Source organism: Juglans microcarpa x Juglans regia, chromosome 2S, assembly GCF_004785595.1.
Source record: "Juglans microcarpa x Juglans regia isolate MS1-56 chromosome 2S, Jm3101_v1.0, whole genome shotgun sequence".
NCBI classification, from domain to species: Eukaryota; Viridiplantae; Streptophyta; class Magnoliopsida; order Fagales; family Juglandaceae; genus Juglans; species Juglans microcarpa x Juglans regia.
Genome location: NC_054597.1, coordinates 21,267,282 through 21,293,116, shown reverse-complemented (window position 1 = coordinate 21,293,116; position 25,835 = coordinate 21,267,282). Strand labels below are relative to the sequence as shown.

At 36.9% G+C, this 25,835-nt stretch overlaps 1 long non-coding RNA gene across 1 annotated transcript; it reads right to left on the bottom strand.

Annotated features, from left to right (window-relative positions):
- Positions 1-8,838: 8,838 nt before the first annotated feature.
- Positions 8,839-25,736, bottom strand: LOC121251679. Its single transcript, XR_005938080.1, has 3 exons — positions 25,407-25,736; positions 23,280-23,290; positions 8,839-8,849 (listed from the first exon to the last, which is right to left on the bottom strand). It is a non-coding gene; the product is annotated as an uncharacterized LOC121251679 (long non-coding RNA).
- Positions 25,737-25,835: the final 99 nt, after the last annotated feature.

Below are 25,835 nucleotides of genomic sequence, written 5' to 3'. Positions count from 1 at the left end.
AGCTAGATGGAGTGCTAGATCCTACTGATTGAGGAGCTAGACCTTGAGCAGAGATTAGATTTAATCCTGATGCTTATTGCCTGAGTCATTCATGCTTTGACTTTGAGCCGTAGTTGTACTAAGATTATGCTACATTTGGTACTTTGAACTTGATGATCACTAATGAATTTGGATGTTTTTAGTTATTCTGGTGTAAGTTATACTATTACATTTATTTCCACTGTGATTATTGCATATTGCTAGTTGCATACTAGATGCATTACATAATAACTATCATGTAAGGAGTATGTAACCTTGTGTTGCATGTCTTGACACTTTAAGTGTTTTTTCCATCCCAAGTGGAGGTTGGGGGCATCACACTAAGCCAAGGGTGGATGGGTAGTTGAAACTTGACCAAATCAGTTTGCAACCAACTAGCTTCCTAGGTGCAATCGGTTTGGTGTTTGGGTTTGGTTCTTGAAACCAAACTCGTCCAAAACTTGGTACGGGTTTAAAGGGGTTATAAGAGGTATTTAAGGACCATATTACCCTTGAGAAAAAAGGACAAAAATTATTGGACCTAAGGGCAAAACAATCCATGCACTCAAATGGTACACATGTGCCAATTGGTGTAGTTTTGGGGTTTGATATGTCATTTCCTCTAATGACATGTAGAGGTTTATCTAGGGTCTTAGTATGATTTAAGAGTGATGTAATTGAGCAATAAAATAAGAAAATTTCTAATCAAAAGGTTACAAACAATTAAGAAAGAAAATTAAGCTTTAAAACATGGTTTAAAGATCACTAATCTTGGGTAAGTTGATTAATGGTCTTAACCAATTTTAAAACTTAATTTTGGTACTTAGGGTATGACATGGGCTTAAAGAAACCCATGGTATGGTATATTGGTCTTTCAAAAAGAAGAGTGAAATAGAACAAAACAAGGCTTGGGCTCATGGGCTTTTGGGCTTAAATGAATGGGGGCCTCATTTCTAGATTTTGAGGGATTAAAAGAGACCTCAAGATCTACAAAGATGGGGTTTCAAAGGCTTACCTTGACCTAATTGGGTCATGGGTTAAATCTATACCAAGCTTGGCTCAAAAGGCCTTATTCCTTCCTCATACTTGGGCCAAGGCTATCCTACCAAGTCTTACACTCCTATAAGGCTTGCTTTAGGGCTTCTAATGGTTGACCCATAAATGTTCTAAGGTTTTAAAGGCCTTAATAGAATCACTAATGGCTTGCTTTTCTACTCCTTCAAGCTTAATAAGTTGGGCCTAATACCTTCACTCTTACTAAGTTAGGCCCAATAGCCTTATGTCCTTTTCATTAAACCTATTTTCTAGTGTCCTCCACGAAAGGCTTATAACTTTATATCTTCCAAGTTGAGGCTAACGCTTTTTAACATCTTAAACTTTGCCCATCACATCCTTAGTGCATTAAGGCTCTAAAGTCTTATGTACATCAAGTAGGGCCTAAAGTCTTTTTACCTCTCATATGTCTTTATACCCAAAAAGTTTGGGCCCTTCGTAAACTACTCTTTGGGCCTTCTCCAATTTCAACAAATATTTCATCCAAATTGCTTAACCCATTAATGTAGCAACCATCCAATATGACATGTATCATTCCCTTATAGGCCCCTTGGCTTCTTATCCTCAAAATTAATAAATTACTGAAACTTCTCCAAAATAATATTACTAACCAATCGAGCTTTAAAAATTTCATTTTTCCTCAAAAATCAATATTGCACTAGAACTTCTAATAATTCTTCTAAACCCAAAGTATATGGCATTTTTGCTAACTCAAGTATCCAAACTTACTCTCATTCTTAAATAGCCCAACTTCTAATTAACTATGATTAAGGCTACTAAGGTCAAGGCCCAAGAAGCTTTTTAAGGGGGGGTGTCCCCCCTTAAAAGAAGATTTCATCCTCGAAATCCGGGTATGGATATGGATGAGTAAGGCATGCAACCCACATATACCATATATACATACCCACCAGAGATTATATGGTCCTGAACTAGATAAGAAGTCTTCATTGACATCACCCGATAGTTCCTCCTAAGTGTGGTAGAAGAATCAATCCTCTTCTAAATCATAGTACGCGTTAGCTCGATCTTCCATTTCCCTCCATTGTTTAGTTGATGAGTCTTCGATCTATGGAAATCCCTCTTCATGTTATCATATGTGATGAAAAGAAAGGTTAGTGACTCTGAGGTATTTGTGGAAGAGATAACTAGATACAATGGTTCTTGGTTTTTGTTTCATCTCCCCTCATGTGGCTTATTCAACATTGTGATTTCGCCAAAGAACCTTCACTAAAGGAATTTTTCGATTCCCAAGTTCTTTTGCTTTCCACTCTATAATCTGAACAAAAACTTCCTCGTACATCAGATTGAGTTGTAATGAAATATACTCCAAATCTTCAAGGCAGAAATTAAGGCAACTAACTCTAAGTCATAGGTGGGATAATTCTACTTGTGTCTCATTAGTTGTTGAGAAACGTAAGCGACGACACGTTCATCTTGCATAAGTACACATCGAAGTCTTGATAATCTAGAGAAACTCTATACGAACCTTTGGTAATAACCGCTAATCCTAAGAAACTTTGAACCTCGTGTACATTGGTAGGATGCTGCCAATTCACTACTACTTCGATCTTACTAGGATCAACCGCTACTCCTTTACTCGAAATCACTTGCCCTAAAAATTTCACTTCCTAACTTCACACTTGTTGAACTTGGAATACAACCTATGCTCCTTCAATCTCTCCATATTAAGTTGAGATGTTGCCTATGATCCTCTATATGAACCTTCAACTCCTTTAATTCTAATAGGGCCATACAGTATGGTATTCTACTTGTGGTAGGGTCTTGATCTATGACAGACTCTATTTTCCTATTGGGAGTAATCTTGGTAAGCCGTCTGTGAACCTCAAGAAAATCCTCAACTACAGGTATCCCCTGAATCTCCTTATCCCTACTAGAGTCTTCAACTATCAAAGCAAATGTTAACGATGCAATTTCTAAAAGCTGAGATCAAAAGGGCGAATAGCCTTTACAGTTTCTCTACCAACCTCAGGTGAGTCAAACACAATCTCTTTCCTTCTACAATCTAACTTGGCATAACGTATCCATTCCTAATATCAATTCCAACCCCAATTGACTGAAGATGATCAGATCTGCCTCCATAATCCTTCCATGAGGGAAAATTCTAAGGACTCAAGTACACTTGACTGTACTTCCATCAGGAATTGTAACTACTACTAAGTATAAGCAGCTATTTAAAAACTAATTTCTAAAGAGGAGTGTTTAAAGAAAAATACCAGTGATGACTCTCGTCTCTTCTTCTTCAGGAATCTCCTCATTCATCTCTCCAGGGGTGATGTCGTACACACGAGCTTGAACAAGTGGCCTTTGATTGGGCCGATTGTTAGGAGGGTTCCTTCCTCCTTGTGCACTATGAGGGCATTCTCGAATCATATGGCCAGGCTGACCACATTTGAAGCATACTCCCAGTACAAATTTACATTCTCTATTATGGACCTTTCCACACTTTTGACAGGTAGTAGGTGGGACCATTATAATGCCTTTATCCTTATTGGCTCCCTATATAATCCTTCTTTTGGCATTATTCTCTCCTGCATAGAAGGAAGAAGTCCTCTTTCACTCAAGGTTAATTTGGGCTTCCACACTTCGTTGTTCTGCTTCAGTTATTACAGCCACGTTAACCAACTCCTGGAAATTGTTGAAGCGAAACCCAGCTACGTAACTGTGAATACTGGGTTGCAGTCCTCCTTGGAACTTCTGAGCCTGCATCCTTTCAGTAGTGATCAGATTTGGAGCAAACCTCCCCAGCGCCATGAATTTTGCAGCATACTGTTCAATTGAGAGATTGCCTTGCACCAAAGTGGCAAACTCTTGAGTCTTCTAGGTCTTCATCGATTCAGGGAAGAATCAATTATTAAACTCTTCTTTGAACCTATCCCAAGTCAAAGCTGTGATATTGCCCAACTCTCTTATTAAAAGCTGCCTCTTGGTATCCTACCAAATATCGGCTTCTCCTTGAAGCAGATGCCCTGCATATTGTACTTTCTGCTCCTCAATATAGCCACTGATCTCGAAGGTCCTGTCAAGATCTAGTAGCCACTTGTTGGCCTTCATGGGTCCTTCAGTTCCCATGAAATTAGGGTATCTGTATATTAGAAACTTCTCATACGAATACCCTTGGTTCTCCTGACTTTCAACCTACGGGTGTTGTTGGTTTTGCCTTAGGATTGTCTCCTGTTGTTGTTTTATAGTGTCTGTCATCTGACGAATTGTGTTTGCCAAGTCACATCCTTCGTCAAAACAGCGGTCTTGATCTTGTCGGGCATTGGATCCTTCAAGGTTTCTTTCCCTTCTTTCACATGCCATCTATCCATAATTTTCCAACTCCTGAGATGTAGGAGTATTAGACTGAGCACCAACTACAAGATTCAAGCCCATGTGAAACTAGGATTCAAACCTACATTCTGGCATAAAATCCCTAAGGACATGTGGGTTTACCAGAGATGTAATTGTTCTGATACCACTCTATGATGCCCACAAACCCCTGCTTGGGATGTAACAGAGACTTGGAGAGTCAGGACATGCAATACAAGGTTACATACCCCCGTTCATGACAGTTAATATGCAATGCATCCTAGTTTGCAATTAACAGTATGCAATAATCATAGCGGAATAAAGGTGATTAGTTATAACTTATGCCAGAATGAAATAAAACATCCCAATAGCATTAATATCCATCATATGTTCAAACTTAAGGATAGCATTTCCTTAATACAAAATACTTAATCCAAGTTTCATGGTTAGATTAACTATTTCATACGCTCTGAAGTATGAAGAGTCAATGCTTATAAGCATCAAAATTATATCTAGTCTTCGCTCAAGGTTTGGCTCCCCTTCAACCATTTGTATCGAGCAATCCATCATGTTCATCCTCTACCAGTCTTGACACAACTTCTATCATTCTAAGTAGAATGATAATGGGTTCACAAGGAGTGAGATTTAATTAAAATTTTAGTAAGTTAAACTACCAACTTACACAGAAATAAGATATGTATGATTAATGATAAACATGAGATGCATGCAATGATATGCAAAAACAAAATCTGTATTTGTCTCAACATTTTTAGAAAAATCTTGATGCACTTTCTTTTTCAGAGAATATTTTCATTTCAAAAACATAACATTTCAAAAAAGAACATCTCATTCCTCATTGCTTTCAAAAATCATAACATTTCATCATTATTAAAGCCATCATTTACATACATATGGTAGCAACACAATTCCCCATATGCATCGTGACTACCTGCTGGTAACCGTAGCACAACTCATTTTGACACTATGTCTTTGTCTGCAGGCATCGTTCTCAATGTATTAGTAATATAACTTAATATCATCATAACATCATAACATATACACCCACCAGCATTAGATGTCATAACATTTGACTTCGCTCTAGCATTCTTTAAAAAAAATGCATTCGAAACCTGTTGATTGTTCTTCGTCAACCCAGGGGTTACCACTCAAGAGTAGACAAAGGAGTTCCACTAGGATAATTCCCCATCCTAGACTTTGGGGTCGTGACAAAAGTTATTTTCATACTTATGCTGAAAAATGTATTTTGACATGTGCATATGTAGCAAGCTTTCATGTAAAAATGACATTTATATGCAGTATGCTAAAATGGTGATGTGACGACCAAGACTTTCTAGGCTTTTTGTGAAAATATTTTTTTTTTAACATAAGCCCAAGAGAGTTTTGGCCTTCATAAGAAATTAGGGTTTGAAACCCAATGGAACTACGGCTCACGCCCAACTCAAGTTCTAGCATGCCACTTGTCATCCAATAGAGCTATGTTTAGGACTTAATGAATCTTGATAGAAATAAGGAAAGAGAAGTAAGAAGGATCTAGGGTTTGGCTTTACACGCCTACCATAGGGGATCAACTATTTTCTTGCCATATGTCACGCATGCATGGAGGTTTTGCTTGTAGGAAGAAGCTTTGTGACACTTGTCACTATGGGAAAGAGATTCTAGAAGTGAATGATTAGTATATGGAAAAGTGGAGCCTAGGGAAGGCCATGCACGGCAACCATGGAGAAAGAATTTTGCTATGTGTCATACATGCAAAAAGGTGGTAAAATGTTTGTCTTGGGAAAGGGCAAAATAAAGATTGGGAAGAAAGACCTTACATGCCTAGGGTTTCTAGAAGGAAAATCTTGTGTAAGACACCTTGAGGTGGACAACTAGGGCAAGGGCTTTTGTGCAAATTGGACCAATCACATGCTTGTCCGAAAGTGTGGTGAAAGAAGATCTTCTTGGAAGAACAAAGAGGGTTCAGTAGCCCATGCATACACACACACTCCTCACATGCCACTTGGCACTCATGCACACATGTAGGAGATCGAGGAAGATCTCTAGCTTGACAAAGACCATATAGCCACAAGATCCATTGAACCAAGACATGAAATGGAGGGCAAAAGAGGAAGGAGGCTTCTGTTTTAAGGATGGAGGCGCCACTTGTCCAAAAGGAAATCCCATTGTGTTTCCAACACAATCAAATGATGAGATAGGAAGAATCCTTAGGGTGAGACGCCATTTGGCAACCATGCAAATGAGCATGGCTCATGCAAGAAGCTTTTTGTGTCTATATAAGGGAGAGGAGTCAAAAACCCTAAGATCTTTAGTCACTTTGTGAATTGCTCTTAAGGTGTTCGGCCATCACTATCTCTCCAACTTTCTATCACTTTCTCACCATCCAAGCACTCTCCACAATATTTTCTTCTCATCCAAACATCATTTGGAGGGTAAGCAAAGCTAGAATATATTTCCAAGAAGAGAGTCTAGAAGGTATGAAGCCAACATTTCCCTTACTACACACACGGTTTCAACGGGGATGAAGATTCAGTTTTAGCAAGTTCATCTAGAACTCATGCTTACATATACACACTTGAGCTAGAGGAGTTAGTTCATATTTTGAGAGGTTTATCCACATGAACCTACATTCTTAGGCACATGGTTAGATTAGGATTTTTCTTCAAGAAAATAGAAGCAACAAGCATGATGTTTTGAGGTTGAAGACCATGGCTCTAGTGTCACTACGATCTAGGGTTTTTTTGTAGTTAAGTTTGAACTCAAGGAAGGAGGGTCCAAATGTTGGAGTCTTTTTCAGAAAAGATGTCAAGAGCACAACACTCAATCACACGAGTTAGGGTTTTTCTTGAATGATGAACCTAACAAGTATTATATGTAATTTTTAGCTTGCTTGCTATATATTTCAGATTTTTGTAAGTACATTTCTAACTTGTGCTTGGATATTTTATGTATATGTCTTGTGAATTTATTGGTTGCTTAGTTTATGTGATTGTCCATAATATTGATGTTTCTTCCATATGATACTATCTCTTCTTAGCATGATTATCTAATGTATAAAAAGAATGGCCTATGGAATATATTCATGATATGAAAATGGAAAAGGAAGCCATCTAGGGTTTGGATTGGACAATATGTATTTGTATGTGAATGATTGTTGCTTGACAGAATCTTGTATGGGATTAAGTTCAAGAAAACGTTTATCTATGACCACTAGAATGTTTCGGCCACCCATGAATATTCTTGTCAAAGTTTTGTTTAATACATTAGAAGATTCTAAGTTCATGAAATGTTGATTGGAATGATTGTTTTCAAGCTTAAAGGTCTCAGCTATTGCCACATATGAAGTATGATCATTTTGTGGTGGAAGTTTAATGAGTTAAGAATGATTCTTGGATATGCTAGGGTTTGCAAGTTTCGGCCCTTACATGGAAAGTATTGGATGTTTGTCTTTTGGTTGATGTTCAATGCCCTAAGATTTTTATAAAAGAACATGTTATCTTCAAGCCATAACACGAAATGTATTGAAATTGCATGTTTGAATGTTATATGATCATGATGAAGCATTCGACATTTGCATATGTCTCATGAAAGTTCTAAATTTCATTGTCATGTCACATGCATTGGGATTGTGAAAATCTTTTGGAAAAGGAAATGAGTCTTTTTGTTAAAAAGTTTTTATCACAACCCCAAAGGCTAGAACAAGGGAATGTCAAAGTAAAACTCATCTGTCCTCTCAGGAGTGTTTAAAAGGGAGGGATAATCTCTGGGTCAACAAAGTACTCTCAACGGATCTCGAATGGTTCCTAAAAGAAAAAGACACCTGAGCGGAACCGCACCTAAAGATAGTGGGTGTACCTACGATGAAGGAGAAAAGCAAGCTGCCGTAACATGAAAGTTATAAGTAAGACGTAGTCACTTTGGTCAAAGTGGCCAATGGTTACTAGCGGGGAAGAAAACTAAGGCTTGACATGTAAACTAAGATCAAGGGCAAGAAAACTTAAAAATTTCATAGCCCACTCAAGAACTCCCAAGAACACTCAAACTCACTCACTTTCGGTTTCTCTCAAAACTAAGGGGGAAGATTGCTCTCTATGCTCAAGGGGCAACTGAAGATGAGGTGTGGAGGAAATGAGGGGATGAAGGGGCCTTTTATAGGTGGCCAAGAGGGTGGAGGCATTAGTCTTGGTCCAAGGGGATTGGTTGAGGTGGGAGGTGGTGTACGAAGTTGAAATTTTCAAATTGATTTCATCAGCTTATGTCACCTTGTGCAGGGGGAATAGTAGCCTGAAACTACCATGATTTCTTCCCTACATTTGCTACATTTCTCCTATGGATGGTGGTCAAGTCGCGGTGCAAAGTAGAGATGAGAAAAATCATCAAAACCACCCAAGCGGCTGACGAATTCAAGGTGTTTTCCTTGGGGAAATTTGATCATCACTTTGACTCCTCTCCTTGACTCTTCTTCAAGGCTGAATTTTGCAAAGGTAAGGTCATTTCTTGAAGCCTTTTTCAGGTGGTAGAAGGTGAATGGTTGGCTACCAAGTGAATCATGGAGGAGCAGCTCAAGAAGGTGATGCAAGGGAGGTGGTTGCTAAAATGGAGTTATACACAAAGGCCATTCCGTTTTGGTGCCTTGTTTAGGTGAAAAACCTGGTCAAAGGCTCATGATGGCCATGAGGCCCTCTTGAGGATTGGGTGGTTAAGGAGGTGGCATCAGGTGGTGGCTCAGCCAAGAGCAGATGGGTGGTTGAAATTTGACCAAATTAGCTTGCAACCAACTAGCTTCGTAGGTGCAATCGGTTTGGTGTTTTGGTTTGGTTCTTGAAACCCAATTCATCCAAAGCTTGATCTAGGTTTAAAGGGGTTATAAGAGGTGTCTAAGGGCCATATTACCCTTAAGAAAAAGGCACAAAAAATATTAGACCTAAGGGCAAAACAGTCCATGCACGCAAAGGGTACACATGTGTGCCAATTAGTGTAGTTTTGAGGTTTGATATGTCATTTACTCTAATGTCATGTGTGGAGGTATATCTAGGGTCTTAGTATGATCTAAGAGTGATGTAATTGAGCAATAAAGTAAGAAAATCTCAGATCGAAAGATTAAAAAAAATTAAGAAAGAAAAGTAAGCTTCATAACATGATTTAAAGATCACTAATCTTGGGTAAGTTGATTAATAGTCTTAACCAATTTTAAAACTTAATTTGGGTACTTAAGGTACGACATGGGCTTAAGGAAACCCATGGTATGATATATTGGACTTTAAAAAAGAAGAAATGGAACAAAACAAGGCTTTGGATCTTGTGGGCTTAAAAGGGTCATGAGTGTAGGTCAAGGGTGTAACGCCCCAGTCCCGAAGGTCCAGAGAGTTGGCTCTTAATACTTTATATCAATTCCGATATCACAACTATAAAATCCAGAAAACTCAATAAAAATATTAATTCCTTTGTTCAACCCAAATATCCATGTTCCTTCATAATGACAACAAAGAAATTATCAATTAAATAAATTAAAAGCTTCCCAAAGACTTGAAAATATCCTTAACTCATCATATCAAAATAATCGAAAATAATTAATTTACTAACTATGACTCTCAAATAAATACTTGTACCCTCAGACACTTATTCTTCTACGAACATCAAACATTTCTAACGCTGCCTACTCTTGCTCTCCAGCAGAATCATCAAGATTATCTAAAAAATGTTTGGAGATAAGGGTTAAGTTATCAACAACTCAGCAAGTAGAGAACATATACTAGTATGTAAATATAAACATTTACAGAGTTCAGAATGCAAAACAAGCATTTTTTATTTTTAGAATGCAAAGTCAAGACATGTTATCAAAAATATCAGAGCAAAAGTTCAAAAATATTCATAATCAAAATCCCTTTGGTGTAGCATAAATGAACATTTTCATTGTATCGTATCATATCAAAACAGAGACCATGTTTAACCCTCGTGGTATGGTTGTGCAAACCCCGACGGCCAACCGAGTTAAAACGGAATGTGAATCTTCCCCTTATTATACTCGGTGCCCCGAGTGTGCACACAGAAAAAACCTCGCAGAAAACCACGCTTCCAAAGTGGATGCATCGGAAACAGAAAAGTTGGTACCAACTTGAACAGAGGCCACAGTTTTACACCCGTGGTAAGGTCAGAATGAAAAAGAAATAGAAACAAATTGTCATGCCAAAGGTTTTCAGAAATCAAATTATATTATATCAGAGTACAGAACATCTTTAGAACATAACAAAATCAGATCACAAAAATATAATTTATGCACTAAATTTTCATATTCACTCTCTTTTGCATAGTTCAGAAACAAGATGCCAAAATAGCTCATGTCTACACCAGTCATGCCAGAAAATACTTTATTCTTATATAGAATTTCATGAGTAATGCAGAACAAATAGCTGAGGTTGTTTCAAATTTCTTTTCATAACAAAACATGCATACTTTTCAAAATTTATCTCAGTCCATTTTATTTTTATACAAAGTCTAAAATAGGAATCTCGCTTACCTGAACTTCTTAACTTTTCAGAATTTCTCCAAAGCAGTACTAACGAAAATCAATCGTCACCTATAAAATTGTCACATAACTCCCATATATTTCAATCGAACACGTATTTCGATTCTCAAACTTGAAATACTAAAATAACATATTTTTCCTAAATGTCTAAAATTCTCTTAATCCTAAAATATCAATAATCTCCAAGTTCATCGATATCCATTTAATATACTTAGTCTAATTTCTACACAAACCCCAGTCCGTTTAAGAAAACGAACCTAACCCACTTCAAATAATGAAAAGTCATTGTAATCAAATATTATACCCGGCCAAAAATCATTTTGAACTCGAGCCCAACCCAAAAACATTTAACTTCAAAATAACTTAACCTAACACACTTAAAAAGTAAAAGGGGCCTAGTAAAAAACAAGCCCATGTGGCCCAAAATAAAACAACCTACTTTTAAAATCCTGTTTTTACAACTAAGATGACAAAGTCGTAATTTCATGAAAATCTCCTACAAGCCTTACGGAAAGGCAATAAGATTGCTTATTTTTGAAAACCATGAAAACATGAAATGGGTGCTACGGCTGAGGCATACCAAGAGGAAAGGAGGTGTGCGGCAGAGCAAAGGACCAGGCGGAGGTCGACTATGGTGAGTGCAACAGCCAAGCTCTAAGAGAGAGAGAGAGATGAACTCACCATGAGACACAACGGACTGGGGGTGCCAGAAAGTTCTTGGCGGTGGTTTATATGGGGTCTCGATGTGGAGCTCGGAGCTGACAGCGAGGTGCAACACCCAGTGAGAGGCCAACGAAGGGGAGCTCGATGGACGACTTGAGCAAGAACTTGCTCTGTTTTGGGAGTGAGAAAATAGGGGACAACAAGCTAAGTTTGCGAAGAGGGTGGTGGCGCACAGGTTGGGTCACAGTAGCTGGGCAAAACTGGATATGGCAGTTTGTACGTGGCTAGTCTTAGTGGGTTGTGGCATGATTCAAGGGGTTGAAGCTTCAACTGGGGGAAGGATGCAGAAACCCTAATTTTTTAGGAGGAAGATGAACCTACGTGCATGGAGGATCTATGTATATATATAGAAAAAGAAAAACCCTAGAGATGATCAGAGGGAGAAACTGCATGAGAGACATATGTGCAAGGGGGACTGGGGTCGTGCAAGGTGGGAAGTAAAAAACAAAACTAACTAAACGTGGCGAAGGGCAATTGAAACCAACTAGGGTTTGAAAAAAAATAGATCCCCACAAACACAAGGCTACAAAATACATATATCTAAATATATATAATATACATATGTATATATACATGGGTTCTAGAATTTTAATGGGAAAGGGACTCTAGAGTCCATTTTGGAATAGACAACAAACATTTAAAAAAAAAAAATCATAGGTTGGATCCTCGAAAATAATTTGGGCTCGTAATCTATAAAAAATAGTACTCAAAAATTCAACTAAACTTTTCATACGTCTAACCCAAAAATATTTAGAAAGCGGGCTTGGTGATGGGTCCGATTGTTCCAAAGGGCTCATGGGCTTTTGGGCTTGAATGAATGAAGGCCTTGTTTCCAGATTTGAGGGATTAAAAAAGACCTCAAGATCTACAAAGATGGGGCTTGAAAGGCTTACCTGACTTAATTGGGTCATAGGTCAAATCTATACCAAGCTTGACCCAAAAGGCCTTATGCCTTCCTCATACTTGAGCCAAGGCTATCCTACCAAGTCTTGCACTCCTATGAGGCTTGTTTTAGGGCTTATAAGGGTTGACCCATAAATGTCCTAAGGTTCTAAAGGCCTTAATAGAATCACTAATGGCTTGCTTTCCCAATTCTCCAAGCTTAATAAGTTTGGTCTAATACCTTCACTCTTACTAAGTTAGGCCTAATGGCCTTATGTACTTTTCATTGAGCCTATTTTCTAGTGTCCTCCAAAAGAAACTTAAAACTTTATATCTCCCAAGTTGGGCCTAAGACTTTTTAACATCTTAAACTTAGCCCATTACATTTATAGTGCATTAGGGTCCTAAAGTCTTATGTCTATCAAGTAGGGCCTAAAGTCTTTTTGCACCTAAAGTCTTTTTGCCTCTGCTAAGCCTTTATACCCAAAAAGCTTGGGCCCTTCATAAGCCACTCTTTGGGCCTTCTCCAATTCCATCAAATATTTAATCCAAATTTGTCATATGTCATTCCTTTATGGGCCTTTTGGCTTCTTATCCTCAAACTTAATAAAGCACTGAAACTTCTCCAAAATAATATCACTAACCAATCAAGCTCCAAAAATTTCATTTTTCCTCAGAAAATCATTATTGCACTAGAACCTTCTAACAATTCTTCTAAACCCAAAGTATACAGCATTTTTGCCAACTCAAGTATCCAGACTTAGTCTCATTCTCAAATAGCCAAACTCTTAATTAATTAGGATTAAGGATACTAAGGTCAAGGTCTAGGGAGCTTTTAGGCAGGGTGTTACATAAATTCATAAAAATGCTGGATTTTCTTAATATTTTGTAGAATATAATGCCAATCTGGCAAGAGAAAGGCATCAAGTAATTTTTAGGAATTAGATAGGTGCTGAATTTAAGACTCAATAGGGAAGACTAGATACCAGTGAGTCTTAATAATAATAGAGGATGCAGAAGATTGAGATAAGAGCGGATGACTAATAATCTAAGAAGGAGTAGAAGAAGAATGAGAAACAGCTTTTGAATGTGTTGGTAATTTTGGAGAGACTAATGGTGAGAATGAGTTGTATGATGGCCTAACCAGTTGTTGTAATGTTCCCAATACCATGCATGATTTTGGAGTTGTAAAAGGACAATGTGAAGGATAGGGAGGAGATGGGCCTAGCATATGATGATTTAGAGTTTGATTTTGAGAATAGCATGATTTTCCCTGTAAGAATTCTTGGGATAAAAAATCAAGAAGAGAATTAGATCTTCCTTAATATGTTCAATATCAAAATAAAAAATATTTAATATAGCTTGCCATCTAGAAAATATTTATTTAACAGCCATGTTTTTTACATCTTTAATCAAAACTTCCTTGACTAATTTACAATTTATTCTAAGTAAAAGCTTTTGATTTAATAAAACATTTTGAAATTTAGAAATGTATAATACAATGGCTAAAATTTCTTTTTTAATAGTACTGTAATTCTTTTAGACATGATTCCAACATCCTAAATGAAATTGAATAATCTATTCATAATTAGTAAAAAAAAATTTCTTAATAATTCCTCCATAACCAAGATCAGAGACATCTATTTCAACTTTTTTAAAAGTATGTGGAGATAAGAGTCCTAAGTATGGTAATTTCTTAACATGAGACTTAATCTATTTTATAATATTTGTATCTTTTTGTAAGGTGTTTTATATTTTCGTTTCTTGTTCGAATAATTCTTCTAAATTCTTTTTTTCTTTTTATGTCTTCTAGAAGGAGGTAATAATGAAGTATGATCAAACTGTTCACAAAAGATACCTAGTTATTTCTTAGCAAATTTCTTTTCTTTATTCATTTGAGTTTTTTAATCTTAAATCATTACACATAGTTAAACCAATTCTATTAATAGTAGTTATAATATCATCATATGTAAGATTAATAAAATTAATAGTACCATCTGATTTTACTAATAATTCTCGTACATTTTGGGCCAAGTAATAAGAAAGTCCGGCTATGAACTTTTCCTTTCAATATGGTTGTTGACAGTCATTTATGATCATAAATTTAGTTAGAAATACATATTTATACTAGCAAAAATCAAATAATTGAGGGCATCTTAAATTAATTAACAAATCACTTGTTCTTTCTTTAAATTGAATAGGGTCTCTAACAAATTGTTTAGTTAATATGAATATTAAAGTATTGACAACATCTTCTATTTTAATTATTTGCATTCTTTCATAGTGTTTATGTTGATTTAATATCTTATTTCTTGGTTCACTTGAAAGATAATGATCCTACCAACTTTTTAATTTGTCAGTAAAACCTATAACAATAATGTAAGCCACTTGATGGTCTGTTTTCTCATTTCCTTTATAAACATTAGCAGCCATAATTATTTATTGAAAATGATTTAATATTTCATATTCATGTTCTATTCATACAGTACATTTGGTGAAAATCCAGATCTTATTATATGTTCTCTATCTTCAAATTGCATATACGGTGGGATTGGCCGCAAATATCAATTTCAACTAATGGAAACATGATATTTAAAATCTCTAGCATAATATTTATTAACATTCTCTCCTTTAATTTTATTTATTTGGAGATCTATATTTTTAAATTGATTTTCAATATTATTAATTTCATAATCAAATAATAAGGTAGGTGAATCTATTTTACTTAATACATTGATATGAGGTTATTTTAATGAGGTAGAAGTAGTATTAGAAATATTTAATTTTTCCAACTTCTTAGAGATTTGTTCTAATAAATCATTTTTACTTTTAGAAAAAATAGTTTTTAAATGTGATGAAATTTCATGAGGAACAAATAAAGAAGTTTGTTTTGCTTCTTTAATAATAGGGTTAATGGAAAATAATTGATTCTTAATTCTTTCTAATTGTTTACCCATAGTTTGTAAATATAAATTAATATAATTGTTTAGTTGAATTATATTATGTATATTCTTATCTTCTGATATAGAATTATGTTTCTTTATAGGTCATGTTAAAACATGAGTGCCTCTTTGTCTATACTTAATGGCTTCAAAGGGGGATGTTTTTCATCAACAATTTGATTAATTTCCTTTTTTTTATCCATTGGTTAGTAGTCACAAGAAAGGTATATTAGCCTGTATATCTTCTGAATATTCATAATATTTCTTTTGAATATAATCTCTTTCCATTTTTGTAAAAGTTAAGAAGAATAATAATCTTTTTTGTTATTTTATTTTTTTAGATAATCGTATTTAAGATATTTTTTTATTAATTTTTAAATATTCTATATTAAGGGTGTATATTTAACCATCTTCTTCAATTACTTGTGAATATATTGGAGAAGAGGGTTCCTTTAATTGCTCAAGATTATGAGAGGTAAACGGTATACTAGGACTAACAATGTATACCGACATGTCAATAATATTTTCAAGAATAACTCATCTAATCTAGGTGTTTAGGTTCTGGAATTTATTCTGTGAAACTGAAGTAAGAATAGATCTTGGTTGTGAAATTGAAGTGAGAAATAGATGTAGGTGTGTGATAGCTAGAGGGTACTGGTGAAAAATAATGAGAAATGTTTTTCTAAAAGGTGGAAAAGCTCTTTGGACTAATCTGTTCGCCTTTTGATCTATATATTTTAGATCATCTGTACCATTATTTTCTATTTTTAATAATGGAGTTATGTTATCCAACTTCCATTCATTAGGAAGAGTAATTTGATTCCAATGAATCTGTTTAGGAATCTGTACACTAGAATATGGCATGCTAGATTGTAATAATAATGTGTAGCATTTTAGACTAGTAATAAGGGCTTATGGCTCTAGTGTTGTTTTCATAAGTTTATAATGGATCATATAAACTACCGTTAAAGAATGTGATCCGTTCATCATGTGTTAATCACTTATTTTAATATTTAATATTAAAGCAAGTAAGATATTAGTATCAAATAATGAAAGGGAATAATTAGAATAACAATTAATTTCTTGTTGTAAGTCTTGTGATGTAACTTTTTGTTTTTCAAAATCTATTTACTATTTCTAAAAGATTATAAGGAGTGGGTACTAAAGTAATATAATTATTTTTGTATCAAAGCCTTTAATTTTACTAAATTATCTTTTCTTTCATGTGAGTCACTAATTTTATCAATTAATTCTAAGATAATATCCTTTTGTTTTGGAAGAACATTAATAGTTTTGCTACAAATACAATTATCTTTATTTAGGCAATAATAAACATGAGCCCCATCTTCCTCTTCTTCTAATCCACTATCAAAAGATTGTTCTAAAGATCTTGATTCTTTTAATTGATAAATTTCTTCCAAAGAATTTTCTTCTTCTTCACTTGATGGTGCAAAACCATGGAGCTACTGCGGCAACCCTGGTTCTAGGTTGAAGACATTTACGTCATCATATACGAGTTTTATATATAGACCAAGGGAAACCCTAGTGAAGAAGAGGAAGAGACGTACGTGCATGGGAGTTTTATTTTGAAAATCCAATAGGTAGGAGTTTTATCATTAAAAGGAAATAATAATGCTAATAGTGTTTGGACTCATGTGCTTGGAGAAAATAATAATAATAATAATAATAATGGAGCCTTAACTCTAGGTTCAATAAAAATATAATCTATCTGACAAATTCTTTTATAGGCTTTAACTTATCTATTAAGCCTAATAAAATTATTCGTAATTTATCCCTAAAAAATATAGGATCGGGTCGTTACAATCTCCCCTCCTTATAAAAATTTTGTCCTCGGAATTTACTAGACCTCAAAAACCAGTGTACCATTCACCTCTTTCTTTCATTGTCTTTATTCTAAATCCTTGATCATTTAATCAAACCTATTAATCCCAGACTTTTAATCCTTCGATATTTATTCTTAAACCTCGCTAATTCTTCAAAATTGTAAACCTCAATAATGAATTTGATTATAAGCCTAAACTAATAAGTTCATTAGACGATTATCTTAACGCCATATGAAGTAATTAAATTCTCCACATACAAAAATAAAACTCTCTACATGTAAAAAAATAATCTCAAATAAATCGTAACCTAAGACTCTCTAAATTCATATTCTAACTCCTATAATTCATGTTGAGATTGAATCGTGCTACCTATAGCACATGAAATATTTCCAATAGTCATCATGAATATCACAACCTACTTACCTAATATCCCAACAATAATCAATATTTCTAGTTGAAGAAATTAGTTACCTGTGTTCTCATTGACGGGCGCATCGGTGTCACGCAACTATGCCAGGGAGAAAACTCGAGCTGGTACCATATTCTCTTTCTACACTTCTCACACATGGGGAGCTATCCTGACTAACCCTATTGTGGCCGTTGTCCATTATCCTGAAAATGCCTCTTATCTCTATGTGATGTTGGTTGGAGTTGTTGTTGTTGCTGTCGCTTCCTTTGATTATTGTAGTCGATACTTTCTTGAATGTCTTCTTCAGCAATGGTAGTACGAGTGACCAGCTTCGTGAAACTCTGAACCCTGAGAGTACGTACACATTCCCTAATCTGGATTTAGACCGTGCTCAAACTTTTCAGTTTTCTTTTCCTCATCTGGAATTAAGTAACTGGCAAAACAGGACAATTCCATGAATTTGGTAGCGTATTGGTCTACCGTCATTGTTCCCTGGATAAGATCTGCAAACTGACGGGCCCTAGACTCGCGAAGAGTCTGAGGAAAGAAACAGTCCAAAAATATCTTCCTAAAACACTCCCATGTGACAGGGACTCCATCTCCTAGTTCCATCTACGAAAGTGCTCGTGTTGACTTCCACCACTTGTTTGCCGCATCTGTTAAGTTGAAAGTAGCATAAGTCACCTTCTGATCGCCTATGCAATAAAGTGCCTCGAAGATCTGCTCCAATCGTTCAATCCAGCTCTCTGCATCCATGGCATTTGATCTGCCGTCGAAAGTAGGGGTGCTGGCGGGAGAACTGCTCTAAGGTGCATCCTATTTGTGGGGTTCTACCTACAACCATATCACCATTAACCATCCTTTGAAAGAAACGTGTCGCTGCAGCAGCGAGTACTTCTGAATTATCATCTTGTACAGTATTGTTCTCAGAGTGGGGTACGCGTGGTCTTCTTCCATGAGGTGCCATTCTAACATGCATGTTTTAACAATGTCAATTAAAATGCATTCAGCTACTAAAAGAAAAACTTATAACATACTTATTGCAGAGCAAGACTTGCCTTGGGGAGACCTTGGCCTAGACATTTCTTTCCTTCATTTTATATTTTCCAAAACTTCTCTATTTTTTGCAAAAGTTTTCCTCTCTTTATTTTGAAAAGTCTACAAAATCTTTTGACCTGGCTCTGATACCAACTATAACACACCGCTTCCCAAAAAATATTTTAGAATTTTTGGGGAACCAGTGTGCTACTACTAAACTTAAACTTAAAAGCTTTTTTTTTTTTCATTTTAACAAAGCGCCAGATGCGAAAGATTTCCATAAATAAAACAAACTTTAATAAATACTGAAAATCTAAAATAAAGTCTGTGGAAGCACTTATTTAAAAAAATACGAACGTCTCATGTGCTTATCAAAATAATTTATTTAAATATTAAATCATAAAACTAATCATAGCATAATTTGTCTAGGTCTCTGCCTCGCCTCCCTGGGTCAAGTCGTGTCCTGCAGTCTCATCCTCATAAATGTCATCACCTGGGTGATCTAAAAATATAAAAATATACAAGTATGAGTCGAATACTCAATAAGCAACACATCATACAGTAAACATAATAAACATAAGGTTTCTTGAAGATGTGCGTACTCATAAATTTATACGTAAATGACATGAAAATAAACATGAACTTATCTTTCACTTATCATATGTCGTTCTACTGTTGACCCCCATGAGTTAGGGTTTGCAAATCTAAATAGATTTCGATTTCGCCCATGGCCGCGGGTTGTGGAATCCATACATAAGTAAGACATACTGGGTACACTACCAGCATGCACGACCTAGCAATGCAATATGCCCATAACATAGGTACCGTCTTCATATCATAACACAGGCCGTTACATATCTTATCATAATCATACTTGCATACTTGTCATTTCATAGATTTCAAAAGAAATCACATACATACTTGTCATATCATATCATAGATTTCAAATGAAATCGCATTTTTTCATAAATGTCGTAATACATGTTTCCTCATATAAATTCATGATTTTTCATAAATAATTTTATGCATAACTCTCATATAAAATTATGGCTTTTCATAAATAATTTTATGCATAACCCTCACATAAAATCATAACTTTTCATAAATAATTTTATGCATAACTCTCACATAAAATCATGCATGACTTTCCATAATTATTTTAATGCATAAGTTACATAAGATCATCAATATTCAAAAATCTTCACATGAAATCATGACTTTCATAAAATACTTTAATGCATAAATCTTCACATAAAATCATGATTTAGGTACGTAAAAAAAAGAGGCTTCCAATGAAGGGCATACATGTATAATATTTTTATAAAAGACAAGCAGTTCACCGTACATACGTATAAGGGTATGATCATGCTACTTACCTTGCAACGCTAATCCACTAATTTCAGCGTGTAGTCGGTCGCCTATATAAAAAAATAAACATGCAATTTTTATAAATTTCTAATTAAACCTGTGACTTTATTTAAAACCTAAACTACTAAAATAGTCTATATTTTCTAAACTTAGATTCATCCTAACACTAAAATATTCTCATCTTTTAATCATAAATAGGCATGGGTATTTTTGGAAAAAATAACATACTGAGCCTGGGCATTTTGGGAAAACAATATAAAGGGGCATTTTTGTAATTATATCAATTAACCTACTGAAACCTAAAACACATCTTATAATTGTAGAGAAGCAGAGGGTACCGGGAGAGTGCGAGAGAGGCGTGCGTTTATAGGGGATGAAACTCACCGAGAGGAAGCGACATGGTACGACAGCTCTGTGGTGGATGGAGGTGCTGGCAACAGGATTGGGTCCTCTGGGCAGGGTGGTGTGATGTCGAGAGAAGGAGGGAGGGAGTTCTGTTAAGCCAAACACAACTGAGAGAGAGAGGAGGTTGGTGGCGGTCGTGGGCTTACTGGGAAGATGTGGGTTCGACGGGAAAAAAATGGTCGGCGGTTTCTGTTGTGTTCTGGGTTTGAGCGAAGTTTTCTCTGGAGTTTGGACAACTGAGGATGGCTGCGAGCTTGCTAATTGGCCATGCTTGGAGATGCTTTGTTTTCTGTTGCTTGAAACAGGGGCTTAACTGTATGGGGATTGTCTGCAGCTTATGGTGGACTAGGACGGATTTGAGTGGTGCCGTGTGGTGTTGTGGCTGAGGGAGGGGATGTGAGTTAGGAGTGTTGCATGGTGAACGTTAGTGCAGACAGGTGGTGCACTGGGATCGCCATGCTACGGGACTAAACGTGGGGCTGGGCAGTGCTAACGCACGGGTTTTCATCGTGCAGGTGGTTTGTTGGGTGGCTATTCTGGTGGCAGGTTACGTAGAACGGAAGTTGTCTTATTGTGGTTTGCAGCGGTGTGGATTTGCATGTGATGACATGGTGGGCGGTTTGGGCGTACGTAGTCTCTCGATAGTGCTAAGCAGAGGCTGCTGTGAACTAGCCAGTGTTTGGACGTACTCTGCAGTGGATTCCAGCAAGGTCGTGGTCTGGTTTATGTGGTAGTTCACGGCAGGGCAATGGATATTTAGTGCAAAACCAAGGAGCTGTTGCTAGGGGCGCTACCCGCCCCCCACGGGGTGGGGTAGCCCCCACCCCGCCCCCCGCCCCCACATGGGCGGGGGGTCAATTTGGTAATCCACCCCTGCCCCCGGAGTGCAGGGGCGGGGGACCCCGTCCCAGATGACGGGGTGCGGGTGGAGGGGGTCCTCCGTCCGCCCCCCGTCCCCCCCCCCCCCCCCTCACCCTATCGGGCCAAAGGAGGGTTTCTGGACCATTTTTTGCCCAAAAACTACTGAAATGGGCCTAAAATGGCCTAGAAACAGCTTCTGGGCCATTTTGGGCCCATAAAAATAGAAATTTTTCTTTTCTTTTTTTTTTTTAAAAAAAAAAAGAGTTTAAAATAAAAAGTTACATGAATCATAAATGAAAATACTATATACATACACAATTTTATATAATTAAGACTAATGAAGTACTACTATAGACTACAAGTCTACTACCTAATAAACTAATAAATAATAATAATAACTAAGCTATTACAAAAATAAAATGGAAAGTCTAAACAATTACAAAATTACAAAGAAAAAGGTGTCCAAGGGACATTGTATCAATATTACAAAATTACAAATCAAATACATAATACATACATCTGATTCAAAATTCAATATTCTAAGAAATTAATAATCTAAAAAAAAGAGGGGAGTTATTTGGGTCTTTGACTGTGACATTTGGAGCGACCGAATGGGTAGTCTTGGACTCTTTTGAGGCTTGAGCACATATTCATATTGCAGTGGAGGTAGACATCGCCTGAGTCATCTCATGTGTTGCTACAACAATCAATACTAAAATTAATACTGATGAAATTGAAATGAATATAAATAAATCAAAATAATAAAATAAAAACAATAATTACCAGATGGTCCAGATCCAGACTGATCACCACCCTCTTCGTCAGTCTCTTTAAAATTTAAAACATCCGGAACATAGATATCATTTCCCATCGTCCAACTCTGTGTGCATATCAATGCCTCCACAGTTGTAGGAGACAATGAACTATGGAAATGATCTAATATGCGCCCTCCGGTACTAAAGGTAGACTCCGAGACAATGGTGCAAATAGTGATGGCCAACATGCAACGGGCAATCTCAAAAAGAATGAGATATTTCTTTGATGCTGCCTTCCACCATCCTAATATGTCAAAATCATCATCACCTTGAATAAGATCCGTTGACAAATAATTGTCTAACTCTGAAACCACATTCGTAGATTGATGGACTAGTGTGAGATTATGTGCGAGGGTCTTAGTCCATGCCAATCTCCACTTCTTTGTTGCCCCGGTGTCTAGAGGAGGTGTTGGGATATGTGTAGGTGTAGTAAATGCAGTACCACCCTTAATTGCATTAAACTCATCATAAAATCTATAAAAGGTATCTCGGGCCATCTCACCAATAAGATCAGTCCATGCCTAATCATACGCTAGTCCCAAACCATATAACATGCCTGAAATTTTTAGACGGGGATAAAAAATAGTAGCCACATATAACAAAATATTTAGTATAGTCAAATCTCCCCAATACTTGTCAAATTTGACCCTCATGGTCAATGCCATCCCCCTCATCCTTAGATTGGAACCCCTACACATGTCTTCTAATTATTCTTTCACCCTACATATTTGTTGACAAAATTCATAGGATGTAGGGTGCAAAGAAGTAGATAACTTCAACGTGACATCATAAAAAAGCCCGAGAAAATCAACAAATGTAGCAACTACCTCCCAATCATCATCATTAGGCAATCCTAAACCCCCACTCATCAAAGTATTTGACATATTGAATGTCTTCATCACCCAATAATTGAAAGGCTTTTTTATATTCTTGGGCCGCCTCCAACATCAAGAAGGTTGAGTTCCATCTGGTAGGAACATCAGTACAAAGACCCTTCTTTGATGTTATGCCCACATTCTTCGAAGCAATCTTGAATTTCTCCAATCTAGAAGGAGAAGACCTCACAAATTTCACAGCTAGTCTAACTCGTGCAACCGAGTTATCAACATCTTTTAACCCCTCAGTCACAATTAGATTCAAGATATGTGCAGAACATCTAAAATGCAAATATTCACCACCCAAGAATGTATTATTTGCCTCTCTAAGATAAGTCTTCAGATATCCCAAGGCGACATCATTAGAAGAGGCATTGTGAACCGAAATTGTCAAAACTCGTGTCAACCCCCACTCTTTTATTGAGGCCTCTAAGGCATTCCCAACTGTCTCACCCTTGTGATCAGTTATTTGACAAAACTTAATAATCTTTTTATGAAGAATCCAATCAGAATCAATGAAATGGACAGTCAAAGACATATAATTAAAATTTTGGATAGAAGTCCAAGTATCGGTAGTGAGGCAAACTACCAAACCCGCCAATTGGCCCCACAAAACATCTTTATCTTTCCAGTACATCTTTTTAATATCCTTCGCCATAGTGTGGAGAGAAGGAAGCGTAAATCTAGGTTCTAATTCTTGGACAAATTTTTGGAACCCTCTCCCATCCACAAACTGAAAAGGTAGCTTGTGGCGCCCTCGACCCCCACACTTTATTTTTGTGGAGTTCGTGACACCGGGATGATGACCACACGGATCACGCACCCCAACGACCAGTGCTCAAAAAGTGTACAACATACATTAAATGTACAGTAAAAATTACAGCTGAGAAAATAAAAGGGGTCTTTCTCTATTAAGTACCAGAATTGTTCATAAAACAGTAAAATAACTTTACAAATATTTTACAGTCTTCAGTCAGATAATTTAAAGAAAACAAATAACATAAGGGAAACAAGTCCCAAAACACTGAACAACATAACAGCGACTTAAACTTCTGGCAGAGTCGGTCCTTCAGCTTCATACTCGGGCTCTGCGTCAAACTCTACGGCACCATAAAACGGAACCGTAGGGTAAACACCACTATGAGATTATGACATCTCAGCAAGTAATTAACCAAAATAACATCCAAGAGATTTAAAACACATTTATACAAACACGTGTTCCCTTGTGACAAAATAACAACTTACATTCCTTTCCCAAAAATATCATTTTTATTCTTACACCCAAAAATCCCATTTTTTGTCCCAATCATATTTATTATGAATTTACGCATGCACCACAGTCTCTCCTATGGACCGTCCGCACACCCTGGCTCTCTTCGTCACATCACGGGTAACGTCCGTGCATGAGACTTCGTAACGAGCGATGCTCAGTTCCGCTCCCAGCGCGTACATGGCCAAGCATCCTCTAACCTCGCCAGCCAAAGGTCACGGAATCGGTACGAGAGCGTTACCATCTCGTCCGTTCCCGTCGTCGCCCTGCGACAACTCAGAGGATGTCACGTCAGTCTGTTACGCTCTCGAGTGACCAGAGGAGCTCCACCGAGATAATACCCCATCTCGGCTTGGGGTCGTGAAACACACACACCCACGCAACAGTATCAATATCCAACAGACTTCGTGACATTACCGCATAATTTAACAAAACGATAATTTATGCTTTTCAACAGTTTATTGGAATACATATTTAAATAATTCATTTATAAATTCTCAATAAACGCCGAAACACAATTTCACAAATACACGCATAGTCCTATCCGCCAATCCGGCCCAAGGCCCATTTTTTTCACAATACCATTTAAAGCCCAACACTTCAACAAATACAATACATTTCCAACAACCAACAATGTACAATTAAACAACAGTTTATAAAGCCAATAAATACAACAATTTATTTATAAAATTGGGAAATTACAAATAATATTAATAAAAGAGAAAATTACATACACACGATGAAATTGATAAAATCTGGAAGATCACGTGAAAAGAAGTGCTGCCAACAGTGGCGACGGCGTCTCACGGCTGAACACTGACAAACCGTTCTCTCAACTCACGAGTTGTAACAAAACACCAGATGGAAACTCAACAAACAACCCAACAATAATACAAGATTTTGAAAGCACAAAGAGCTCGGCAAAATCACAACACCTCATGGATTTACAAACCAAAAACACAGAAATAATTAACCCAGAAAAGAGTTCAAGAGGAAGTTGTTCTCGGATCACACCAAAATTCCCGATTGATTTATCCAAAACAAAACCAAACACACTCGAATGGAGATCCCCAAACCATGAGAAGCCGTGGTCTACTTATAGGCCAAATGAGGCGGTTCGCATGGCGTGCGTGTCGCACGGTGGAGGAAGGAAATAACGGCAGCATGCCGTGGAGAAAAAGAAGTCCTCTCGCGGACGCGTGGCACGGTGGCACTCACGGAAGCCATGCCCAACGCCACCGAGGAGCTTGCGGAAGAACAAGTGACCGTGCGATGCCATGGGTTGACAGCAAACCCTCAGGGTGCATGCCGAACAACACGAGAGAGTGAGACGTAGGTGGAGGTGGCTCTCGGCTGGGATCTACTTTCGATAGCAGCTGCGTGGAAATCCGGTGGAAGAAGCAGAAATGAAGAAGAAAAAGGAGGAAGAAGAATCGGGAAGGAGAAGTAGCAGAGTGCGGCGCGAGAAGGAAATAA